This window comes from Solanum tuberosum, unplaced genomic scaffold (assembly GCF_000226075.1).
Source record: "Solanum tuberosum cultivar DM 1-3 516 R44 unplaced genomic scaffold, SolTub_3.0 scf00187, whole genome shotgun sequence".
In the NCBI taxonomy this organism is placed as follows: Eukaryota; Viridiplantae; Streptophyta; class Magnoliopsida; order Solanales; family Solanaceae; genus Solanum; species Solanum tuberosum.
The window spans coordinates 73,919-85,512 of NW_006239111.1; the positions used below are offsets into that span (position 1 = coordinate 73,919).

The window sequence follows — 11,594 nt, forward strand, 5'->3', positions numbered from 1 at the left end:
ATACATTAGAATAATAGAAAAAAAAGTAATTTACATCTTTGTATACTTGTATTATCAAGATTTAGTTTTGAATTAGGGACATGGAATTGAGAGGATTAAGAAAGAAAGGGAGATGGTGATACATTAAGTATATATGGTACTAAAGTATATCTAACTAGGTAGTTTTTCCTTTATTTAATACCCTATATTACTTGGCCCATATTTATTAAAATAAGATAGTAGGATTTATCACTTTTTAATACATAAATATTTTATTCAGAAAAGAAAAAAAATATCAACCCTTCTGCGACATCAATGAGAAAGAAGATGATGCAGGCGGCAGGTAAACAATTATTTGTAGTAGTGTTCAATCTTTGGCTTACAATATAATTTTTCTATAATGTCACTTGTGATAATTTAACTTGAAATCGTTGTAATTGGCCAGAAGATCTTTGGACAAATTTTGACTTGTAGTCATGTCATGATAATGGTCAAGGATTGAGGAATTAAAAGTTAATCATGGGTAATTGGGTATAATGAATTAATTCCGGTTAAGGAAAGAAAGTTATGCATACTTGTTTTCTCATAGATTACGCCACTGCTTTCAACTCGGTTTCGATGTTTGGGATTTTCTTGTGTATTATCACATTCTAATTTAAGTTTAATATATTGGGATAGATAATTAAATATTATATGTATTGTATTATATGAATATTATTAGATTTATGACATTGGAGAAATTGAAACTTAGCCCTAGACTTGAAATATGGAAAATATGAGAGTTGACATGTTAATTGACATCATAATTAGGAACTTGATTATAGAGTTGAGTGAGTTTTTGGGTCTAGGGTAAAACCATAGTAATATGGGTGTTGTTAGTTTTGGAATCTTATTGTGGTTATTTGTTTGATTAGATTGCACTGATTTGGAAGCTCAATGAAAGAGGAAAACTCAAGACCCGTAATGATTGTTCAATTAATTAAGGCAAGTGGATTTCTAAACCCTTGTTAAGTGTATAGAATCGTGTATTTCCTTGTATTATATGTTGGAGATTAATCGGACTTGGTGATTTGGTTGACTTGTCCATATTGAATAATTCTAATGATGAAAAAGGGGTAATAAAAGGCAATGTGACTAATTGTTGGTGCGTGATGTGTTGAGAATGGTTTGAAAGGCTTATTGACTCATTGTTGATGTTGTATCACTGTTGTGTTGTTGTGAATTGTGCATTGTTATGAAAATGGTCGTCTCCTCATTATTTATGTAAATATGTCATTGCATTGGTTCTGAGATATGGTTGTGATAAGTGTTATGTGAATTGAGGAAGAATAAGAAATTAAAGGAGATGTACCATTTCAAGAGATGTGTCGCGACATATACTATTATCGAGGGACGTGTCGCACGTCGCGACGGATTCTATTATCGAGGGACATGTCGCACGTCGCGGCAAATTTTATTATCGAGGATCGTGTCACATGCTGCGATGGATGCATGGATAGATATGTCTGCCATGGGTCCCGGATTGAGAGACATCGGGTGTGTATCATTAGGTCAGACATGCATCACTATACTTGACATTGCACATCTTTATTACTGGTGAACTTGATCTTGTGTGTTGTTGATCTTGTGAGTGCCTTTCTGTGGAACTTGTGATTGATGAATATTGAGTTCGTTGTTGAGGATATGTAATTGTTAGAATGTTGTTGTTGAGCTGTGAGCTATGTAAATTGTGAATTGTTAGGTTGGATTAGTTTTATGCAGGTTGTAGTTGTGGAAGTTCGGTTGGGGTGGTAAGAAGTACTCATATTCTATTCCCTTAGCTTATGTTTAGAAGTGTACTTGCCGAGTACCGTATGGTTTGGTACTCACCCCTTGATTCTACATTTTTGTAGGTTACGAACCCGAATCTTTGTGATACTTTCAATTCTCTTCTTTTTCCGAGGCTTCCTATGGAGATTTTCCAAGTAGCTGTTTGTCATCTCAGCGGGCCTTCTTTCTCCTTATTTATGATTTTGTTCTTTTCTAGAAACAATGTCATTTGAGACTTGTATTTTTCTTTCAATTTTGCTATAACACATTAGAGGCTTGTACACATGACACTCAGGCTTTGGGGGTATATTTAAAACGATTATGAGTTTCCACATTATATTAAAGTATTAGACTTTTATTTATAGTTTATTTTCGCATTTTATCATAATGGTTGAGTTTTAGGCTGACTTGTCTAGGTGAGATAAGACGAGTTCCATCACATCCATTTTTGGATCGTAACAATTTGTCTCATGATTTTATTGCTGCGATTTTTAGATTGACAAATGAAAAGTGCCTCAATTTACTCGCCGTGTTTATTGTTGATTAGAAAAATAGTCATCACAAAAGCAGACTGTAAAAAAAATCTACCATTTTTATGAAGAAAGTTGGCAAAACTTTATTTTCACTGTAATTTTATTCGTCAGCTCAATATTGATAAGAATATGTCTCAGGATATTGCAGAAATAAAACAGTTAGCTATTTTTAGGATTTTTAAATTATGTTATTAGAGTTCTATTTGATTTATATTTAGGAGTTAGTTCTTTTTATTTGTTATTTGAATTAAGCTGATAAGTAAGTATCTTGTTTTTCTATTTTTAGTTAGGAATTATATCTATAAATGCAAGTCTCTGAATTATTAATAAAATAATTCCCTTTGATAATACTGCAGTATTTTGTCTCTCAAAGTCTTTCTCTGTTATTTTCTTTATTTCTTTATTAAAAATTCAACAATTGGTATCTAGAGCCTTCTTCTTGAGGGGACCCGTGAGTGAAAATGGATTTTGAAAATAGTTTTTCACGAATGGCTCCTCCTATTTTTTGATGGTGAGAATTATCAACTATGGGCTGTGAGAATGGAAATTTACTTGGAGGCTTTTGATCTTTGGGAAGCCGTGGAAAAGGATTATGAAATTAATCCGCTGCCAAATAATCTCACCGTGGCCCAGATCAAGAGTCACAAGGAAAATAAAACCATTAAGTCGAAGGCAAAAGTAACTTTGTTTGCTGCTGTTTCGACAACTGTTTTCATGAAAATCATGACTCTCACATCACCAAAAGATAGTTGGAATTATCTGAAGAAAGAATATGCTGGAGATGAAAGAATACGAGGAATGAAGGTATTAAATTTAATGAGGGAATTCGAATTGCAAAGAATGAAAGAGTCAGAAACAGTCAAGGAATATTCTGACAGATTGCTTGGTATTGTCAACAAGGTAAGATTACTAGGCACTGAATTTAAAGATACAAGAATTGTTGAAAAAGTTCTTGTTACACGAAAGATATGAAGCATGTATAGTTACCTTGGAAAACACACAAGATTTGTCCAAAATTACCTTGGCAGAATTGTTAAATTCTTTGCAGGCTCAAGAACAAAGGAGACTTATGAGGCAAGATGGCATGGTTGAAGGAGCATACTGCCAGCCACAAAACTCAAAGCAAGGGTAAATTTTTGAAAAATTACCCACCTTGTCAGAACTGTGGAAAAAAAGGACATCCTCCATATAAATGTTGGAAAAGACCAGATGCACAGTGCAATAACTGCAAACAACTAGGTCATGAAGTTGTGATTTGCAAAAGCAAATTTCAAAAAGATGAAACAGTTTCCCAAGTCACTACTAAAGAAGAAGAAGAAGATCACTTATTTGTGGCAACTTGTTTTTCAACCAAAAAATCTGATTTTTGGATGATTGATAGTAGTTGTACAAATCACATGACATATGAAAGAAATCTTTTTAAAGAGTTCATTCCTATGGAAAATAAGAAAGTCAGAATTGGGAATGGTGATTGTATTCCTGCAAAAGGAAAAGGGTCTATTTCAATTAAAACAAATCAGGTACAAAAATAATTTCAGAGGTTCTTTATGTGCCTGATATTGATAAAAATTTGCTTAGTGTTGGTCAGTTAATAGAAAAATGATTTAAATTATTATTTGGAGACAAATATTGTCGAATTTTTGATTCTACTAAGCAAGAGATTTTACAAGTTGAAATGAGAGATAAGAGCTTCTCATTTAATCCAACAGAAGATGCACACAAGCCTTGCAAGACAAAGGATGAATTAGTTTGTTCACAAGGTCAATTTCAGATGAGACTACAATCTACAATTCCTGATCCAAGAAGGAGTGTTGAGAATATGTCTCAGGATATTGCAAGAAAATAAAACAATTAGCTTATTTTTAGGTATTTTAATTATGTTATTAGAGTCCTATTTGACTTATATTTAGGAGTTAGTTCTTTTTATTTGTTATTTGAATTAAGGTGATAAGTTAGTATCTTATTTTTCTATTTTTAGTTAGGAATTATATCTATAAATGCAAGTCTCTGAATTATTAATAAAATAATTCCCCTTTTGATAATACTGCAATTATTTTTTCTCTCAAAGTCTTTCTCTGTTATTTTCTTTATTTCTTTATTAAAAAACCAACAAATATTGATTATTGTTGCCTCAGTTTGCTTCCTATATTGGTTATTGATAATGTTCTTTGTGATTGCAGTCTTTTGTGTACCATTTCTACCATTTCTGTCGGGTTATATAATACTATCATTACCAGGTAATAATAATAAAAGGGATATGTCCCCTATCTTTCATACACACACATACAGTGAAAATATACCTTCTTGCACTATGAAAATGGTGTGAAAATATTATACATGTTTGTTTACTGAATTGATGAACTTGTGCTATGTATTGTGTCTTCATTTAATGGATGATTAGTTATGTTTATTGTTTGCAAATCTGAAATTTGAAAATGTATTTAATTAGTTGTTGAAATTGTTCCTTCTTTTGAACAACAGAGCTCGAGTGTAAACTATTCATACCTATTTGTTTTTTTTAAATTATTATTATTATTATTATTATTATTTAATTATATGTCATTATTTTATTTTTGTAATGTGTATCATGATATCCATTAAAATTATTAAAGGTTTTGCCACTCTTGCCGTGAGGACAAACATCAAATATAGAAGCAAAGACGTCATGAGAATGAAAACATTTTAAAAATCATATTTAAAGTTTAATAGCTCAATTTGTATTGTATTAGCTGTATATTACTACTTGCGATGATTTCTTTTTTTTGAGAGGTTATGCCTTGTAAAAAAATAATTCATAATGATACACTACTTTTCGTTGGATAAAGATTCATTTTGTGATAACTCATTCCTCACCTTTGTAGCATTTGAACATGAACGAGTATTTTACTATTACAGAAAATCAAATATGCCATGCAATATTATTGTCTATTGAGGTCGTCGATAGCTTGATGATTCCTTGACAATTGTCTATAATACTGATATTGTGTTGGGCCCGTGTTGACACGGGCCATACACCACTAGTAATATATAATAAAGAGTAGTTTACAATGTAATTATGTCACGTGACAAACTATTGAAAAGTCACGTGATAATTTTAGGAAAAATATTATTAAGTTACGAAATAACATTGAATTTAAATTACATAATAACGATTTGAATCTATGGATAAAATATTTCCATGTAAAGTTAAAATTAATTTCTTTAGAAAGATAAGTTTTTTGACTAACTATGTGAAACTGATCAGATACTTACTATGATAGATGTGAAACTAATTTTGAGGTTTTTTTTTTTTTTTTTGTATTTTTTCATATTTTCTAAGATATTATTTTTCAAATTTAGTTGTACTTAGATAATTCAATAGGAAAATGGATTGACACCTGACTCTCAATGGTTAGAGAAAAAAATAAAATATCTTATTGATTTCAAATATTTCTCTCAATTCAATGATATAGCTTACAAGAAAAAATTCATTGTATTTAAAAACTTAAGGATATGAAAGAGTATTAAAGAAAAGATCTTCTCTTAAGAAATTTGAGTAGGAAAAAAGTTCTTACTTCTAACATCTCTTATTCCTACAACAATATAATGTTAAACTCTCTTCTCTTTCTTTTTATTATTCATCATTAGCTTCATTGATAAACTTATTTACTGCACTCTTCATTTTTTAGAAAATATTTTGTTTTAATGTTTTTTTCTATATGAATATGAATGATGATCATAATACATGCTACTATTTTTGCTACTATGTACATACTTAAATTGAAATAAGTATTTTTTTTAGAGATTAACTACTATCCGCTGAAGTTGAAAAGAAAAGTAAACCGTCAGTTTAAAAATGAACTGGCGATGTACTTTTTCTTGTCCATGGATATAAGTTAATCTCATTTCTATCCTATTTTTTTTTTTTTTTATAAAAATAAATACATTCAATTACATAGGTGAAAAATAAAAAGCCACCTTTCATTGAGAAGTTTAATTTAGTCAAACATTTTAGCTTTTAAATGCTCACTTTTGTTATAATAAAAAAGAGTAATTTGCAATGCGATTAAGTTAAGTGACAAGTTATCGAAAAGTCACATTACATTTTTAGACAATATTATTAGGTTAAGTAATAACATTGAATTTGAATTACAAAATAATGATTTTGAATCTATGAATAAAATATTTGCATCTAATTTTTGAATAAATTTCTTTCAAAAAAATAAGCTTTCCAACTAAATTTGTGGAATTGAGATACATATTTTGATGGATGTGAATTGGTTTGAATTTAAATTTTCGTGTTTTTAGGAATTTTGAAAGGAATTGTTTTTTTTAGGTATTTTGATAATTCAAGAAAGGATCAAATGAGTTGACTCTCAATTGTCAGACAAAATATACATTTATGTCATTGATTTAAGACATTTCTCTCAATTTAAACATATAACTTATAAGAAAAATATGTATTGTATTTACGGAAAAGTGTCAAATTACCCTTCAACTATTTAAAATAGATCAAATATACCCTTTAACTATTTTTGGGCTCAAAACTACTCCACCTGTCTAACTATTGGATCCCTTCTACCCTCCCTTTTAATGGACTAAATGTGGCATCCAACCTATAAATAATAAAACCACATGGATGTCCACCTAAGCACAACAATGTGACTAATTCACCCACCCATTAAAAGTAGGTACTTCAAATATGTTTGCAAACATGGCGCATGGATTGGTAATAATTTCAATTTAAATTATGTAGTTCAGTGGGTAATAGGACCCCCGTAAAGTATAATTTTATAGTTGAAAATTCGGTAATAGGTTGGGGCCTCATTTGGTCATTTTCTCTCTCAACGGCGACAGAGAAGAAAAACAATTTCTTGTTAAGATTACCGTTTGTCAATATTTTTGCTATTTGTTTATTCATCCTAAATAGAAATCGAGCCTTTAGGAACCTCTTTGATCCTTCAATTATTAGAAAATTCTAATTTTGGTTCTTAATATATGACTCAACACATTTAATTTTCAACCAATTAAAAAGTGACTTTTGATTACTTAAGGGATAAGACACAAGTACCCCTAGACTATGACCGAAATCTCAGAGACACATCTTAGCTTAATTTGGGTCATATTACCTCCCTGAACTCATTTTTTCATACTTTTGTGCACCTTTTGTGCTGATGTGTCACCTTCAACCACCCAAGTTGGTTGTGTTTGTATACACCCACCTGCCACGTGTGTAGTTTTTTTTTAAAATTAATTTCTTTTTAAAAAAAACATTCTTATTTTGTTTATCTTGTATTTAAATTAAGTTAATACACATTCTTTGTACCTTGTATCAAAACTTTTTTTTACCTTCATTCATTGTTTTTTCTCTTTTATTTTTCTATTGATTTTATTTACTCTTTTTATTTTCTGTGTCTTTCGTTTTGATTTGATTTGAAATTTAATTCTAAATGTTTTGTATTTTAAATAAGTGAATTTCGAACGGATATCAAAATACATGAAGAAAATCAAACAAAACAGAAAAAAATAAAAATATTAAAATTAAAGGTCAATTTTAAATTATTTTAAAAAAAATACACAAATTTGCTAAAATATAATTAAAAGTGAAAAGATAATAAATTAATCAAAAAAAGTTTAAAGTGAGAAAGAAATTAAAATAAATATTTTACAAAGAAAGAAATAATAATTAAATATATAAAAGTTTTAATATCAATAAATGTATACTAACTAATTATAAAGTTACCAATTAAAAAATGGCATGTGCTCAATTTGTGCACTCATCACTTGCCTTCAAGAGAGTGTGCACACTCTTTATGCTATGTCAGTGTTTGTGGTGTATTTATTCTATTTAAAATTAGTTTAGGAGGGTAATAAGACCCTAGTTAAGTTAAGGTGTGTCTCTAGGATTTCATTCATAGTCTAGGGGGTACCTGTGCCTTATCCCATTACTTAACATACAAAATATGTTATATTTAGATTATTTTTAGAAAGATATTGCCCTGAAATATGGAGTAGCAATACAAGTTTAATATTTCACATGGATAATTAAATGAAACAATATTCTGAAAATTCGTTTATATTTATAAGCAAAGACACTAAAAGTGTATTTCAAGTAATTGAAGGTTAAACATGCTTGTCCAGTAATATGATTTTTCTTCTTCCTTTTTCGAGTTTTAAACATAGATGAATACATGGTATCAGATAAGGATTCTTAGAAACTTAGTAAATTTTGTTTGAACCTTGCATTATATTAAAAATTCAGCAATCATATAATAAATTGATAGATGAAAACTCATAACTAAACTTGATGCTTGACACAGGATCGATTCTCCTTGGAGTCATACCGCTCAATTATTTATCAGGTAAAAATAAAATTTCACACAACAATTTTAAATATCTGGTAATATATTTTAACTCTTTTTTAATTAAACAGGCCATGAAGGCCATAGTATTGATAAAACCAAACTAATTACACAAGAAACTAAAGAGTCCAGGGCCAACAACAGCCCAGACCTGAAAACAAAAGAACAACCTAATCAGACAAGATCAGGGCAGTTGGAAAACGAAAGTGCGCCACCCTTCTTACTGCAACTTCATCTTCTTCGCAGAGACAAAGGAACTCCGATGTGGCAGCGAACAAAGGTTAATGGCCAGCAGAGAACTCCAAATAATGGTCACATTTTGGTCCAAGAGAAAGTTAGCTTGAGTAGAAGTCACTGGGGACGCTTAGAATTCTCATAAGCGCCATGACTCTAGCTCGGTGAAGGATCCTTCAACGTAGCTTCGTAAAGCCAAAATGATACAGTCAGTGAGTACCACTACACCCTTAATCCTCTTATTCAATTGGAAGCTTCATATGATTTGATTTAATTCATCGCTTAACAAATTGAGCTTTGAACGGAGCTAATACCACCGTTCAGGGATGAAGAATATCATGTCTATGAATTAAGCTGCTTCGGAAATTGTTGTATGTCCCTATTCTCCATTGATAAGATTTTCTTTATTAACTCCTATCATGTCCGCCTTGTGAAATATCTTCATTGATTGTTTGTTGCTCTAGTTCTATAAAACTTATTTTGATATTTCCTTATGTGCAAATTTGGAATTTTTAATTTATCCATTTGCAAGATTATTCTTCCTTCATTTGGTACCTATTCAATGTTAGTGTATTTAACATGATTTGTACCTGCAAAAGAAAAAACTATGTTAGCAAAAAAAAACTGTGACTTTGTTCCCTTCTCTTAATATGTGAGTCACTCCACCAATTTGAGGACCTTCTCTCTTAGCGAACTGATTTTCTTAACCTCCATCGATATGGTCCAAGGAACTTCCCACACCCTATCAACTATGTTCTTAAGAGCTAATGAATCTGTTTCCAAAGTAATTGGAAGAAAACTCTGAGCTACACAGAATTCAATCCCCATTCTCATTGCTATTACTTCAACTTCAGTTACCAAAACGTCCCATGTTGTTCTTGTATCAGAATACACAAACTCTCCACTGTCATTCCTAACGCAAAAAGCACTGGACATAGGCCTAGGGTTGGCTCTACATGCCCCATCCGAATTACATTTGAACAGTCCCCTATTTGGGGCAATCAAAGTAATAATTTTTGTGACTAGGATTGGTGTGTACTCATATAGATATTGAACAATGAAAGGCCATCTCTTAGGAACATTATTTAGCCAAGGATACTTAGTAATAGTAAGCAAATAAATATTCCTATTAAGATATGATAATAAATAGTGAACCGACATACACCCTCCATGATATATAACATTTAAACTCTTCCGTATGTGCCAAATCACCATGACAGGTATGATTTTAAAGATAATCTTCAATTTTGGAGCACAATCAGCTTGCCACCACTTAAGAATGTTATTCCTCAACTGAATAAAAGGACCTTGAACAGTAGCTGCAACAGCCAAGTAATCCCACACCGTTTTTGAATCAGGACAAGCACAAAATAAATGCTGGAAAGTCTCTATAGCAGTTGTACTGCAACAACAAGTCACACTCTTCACCACCCTCATATGCATAATCACCTCTTCAATAGGAATTCTCCTTTTACACACTCTCCACATTAGAAAATCTTTCTTAAATGGAAGACCCTTGACCCAAATATTTGAATAAAGTTCCAGCCCTGAAATTGTGAATATACCATTTCTAGTTAGCTTCCACCATGGTTTATCCCAATCTTCATCAACTTGCACCACCCTAACCTTGTCAATAATATGATTAACAACCTCTATAGGTAGCAAATGAGTCAACAGAGGTACATTCCAGCTATCTCCAACATTAAGGACTTAACATCCTCCATTCCATCCTGCATAGCATGAGTAACTGGTAATACATAACATAAAGCACCTAACTCAGTCCAATTGTCATACCATGTACTATCACATCCCTTTCTTGGTTCCCATCAAAATAATTTCTTTCTTGTAGCATGTATTTCCATGCTTGTGAGCCACCTTTACATTCAACAACCTGTGGTGCTTCTTACAATATTTTATCCACATGAAATTTGCCCATAATGATTTTTTGTTCCTGAAATTTCACCATAGCTTTGCAAAAAGAGCCCTAGATACATCAAATAAAGATCTAAAGCCCAGTCCACCTTCATTCTTTCGGCAACAAACATCAGACCATGCTACCCAATGTTTATTCTTCCTTTCTTCCTTGAAATTCCATAAGAATCTTGCAAAGATTCTATGTAGGTCATGAATAACACATTTAGGAGGGACAATGACTGATAATAGATATATTGGAATACTTTGAAGGACATTATTAATAAGAACATGTTTTCCACCAAAGGATAGTAGCTTAACTTTCCATACTTAAAGCTTCTTTTGCACCTTCTTCACTAGCTCAATAAAGTTAGTTTTCCTTTTCCTAGCATGTACAATTGAAAACCCAAGATACATTAATGAGAAACTTCCTTTGCTGAAGCTAGTGGCAGTTTCAATATCATGATTTATTAGTCTTGCTGTCAAGTGAAAGACAAAGAAAGCACTCTTATCCTTGTTAATTTTCTGCCAGACTGAGGCTCATAGTCCTTTAAAGTTTGTATCACCAACTTGAGCGTTTTCTTTTCAGCAGTACAGAAAATGATAGTATCATCAACATACGCTAAATGATTGATATTATCACTCCATTTTGACATCCCAAAACCCTTGAAATCTTTGTGAAGAAACAAATCGTTTAAAGATCTAGAAAGTACCCCAACAACAATAATGAGCACCACAGATGATAATGTTTCTCCTTGCTTTACTCACCCCCCCCCCCCCCCCCCAA

At 31.4% G+C, this 11,594-nt stretch overlaps 1 long non-coding RNA gene across 1 annotated transcript in view; it reads left to right on the forward strand.

Annotated features, from left to right (window-relative positions):
* Window positions 1–8,867: 8,867 nt before the first annotated feature.
* The window catches only part of LOC107061988 (uncharacterized), a 22,305-nt gene continuing 19,578 nt past the window's right edge, over window positions 8,868–11,594 (forward strand). Inside the window, exon 1 of the long non-coding RNA XR_001474352.1 lies at window positions 8,868–9,108. This is a non-coding gene — a long non-coding RNA (uncharacterized lncRNA). The remainder of the gene's footprint in view (window positions 9,109–11,594) is intronic.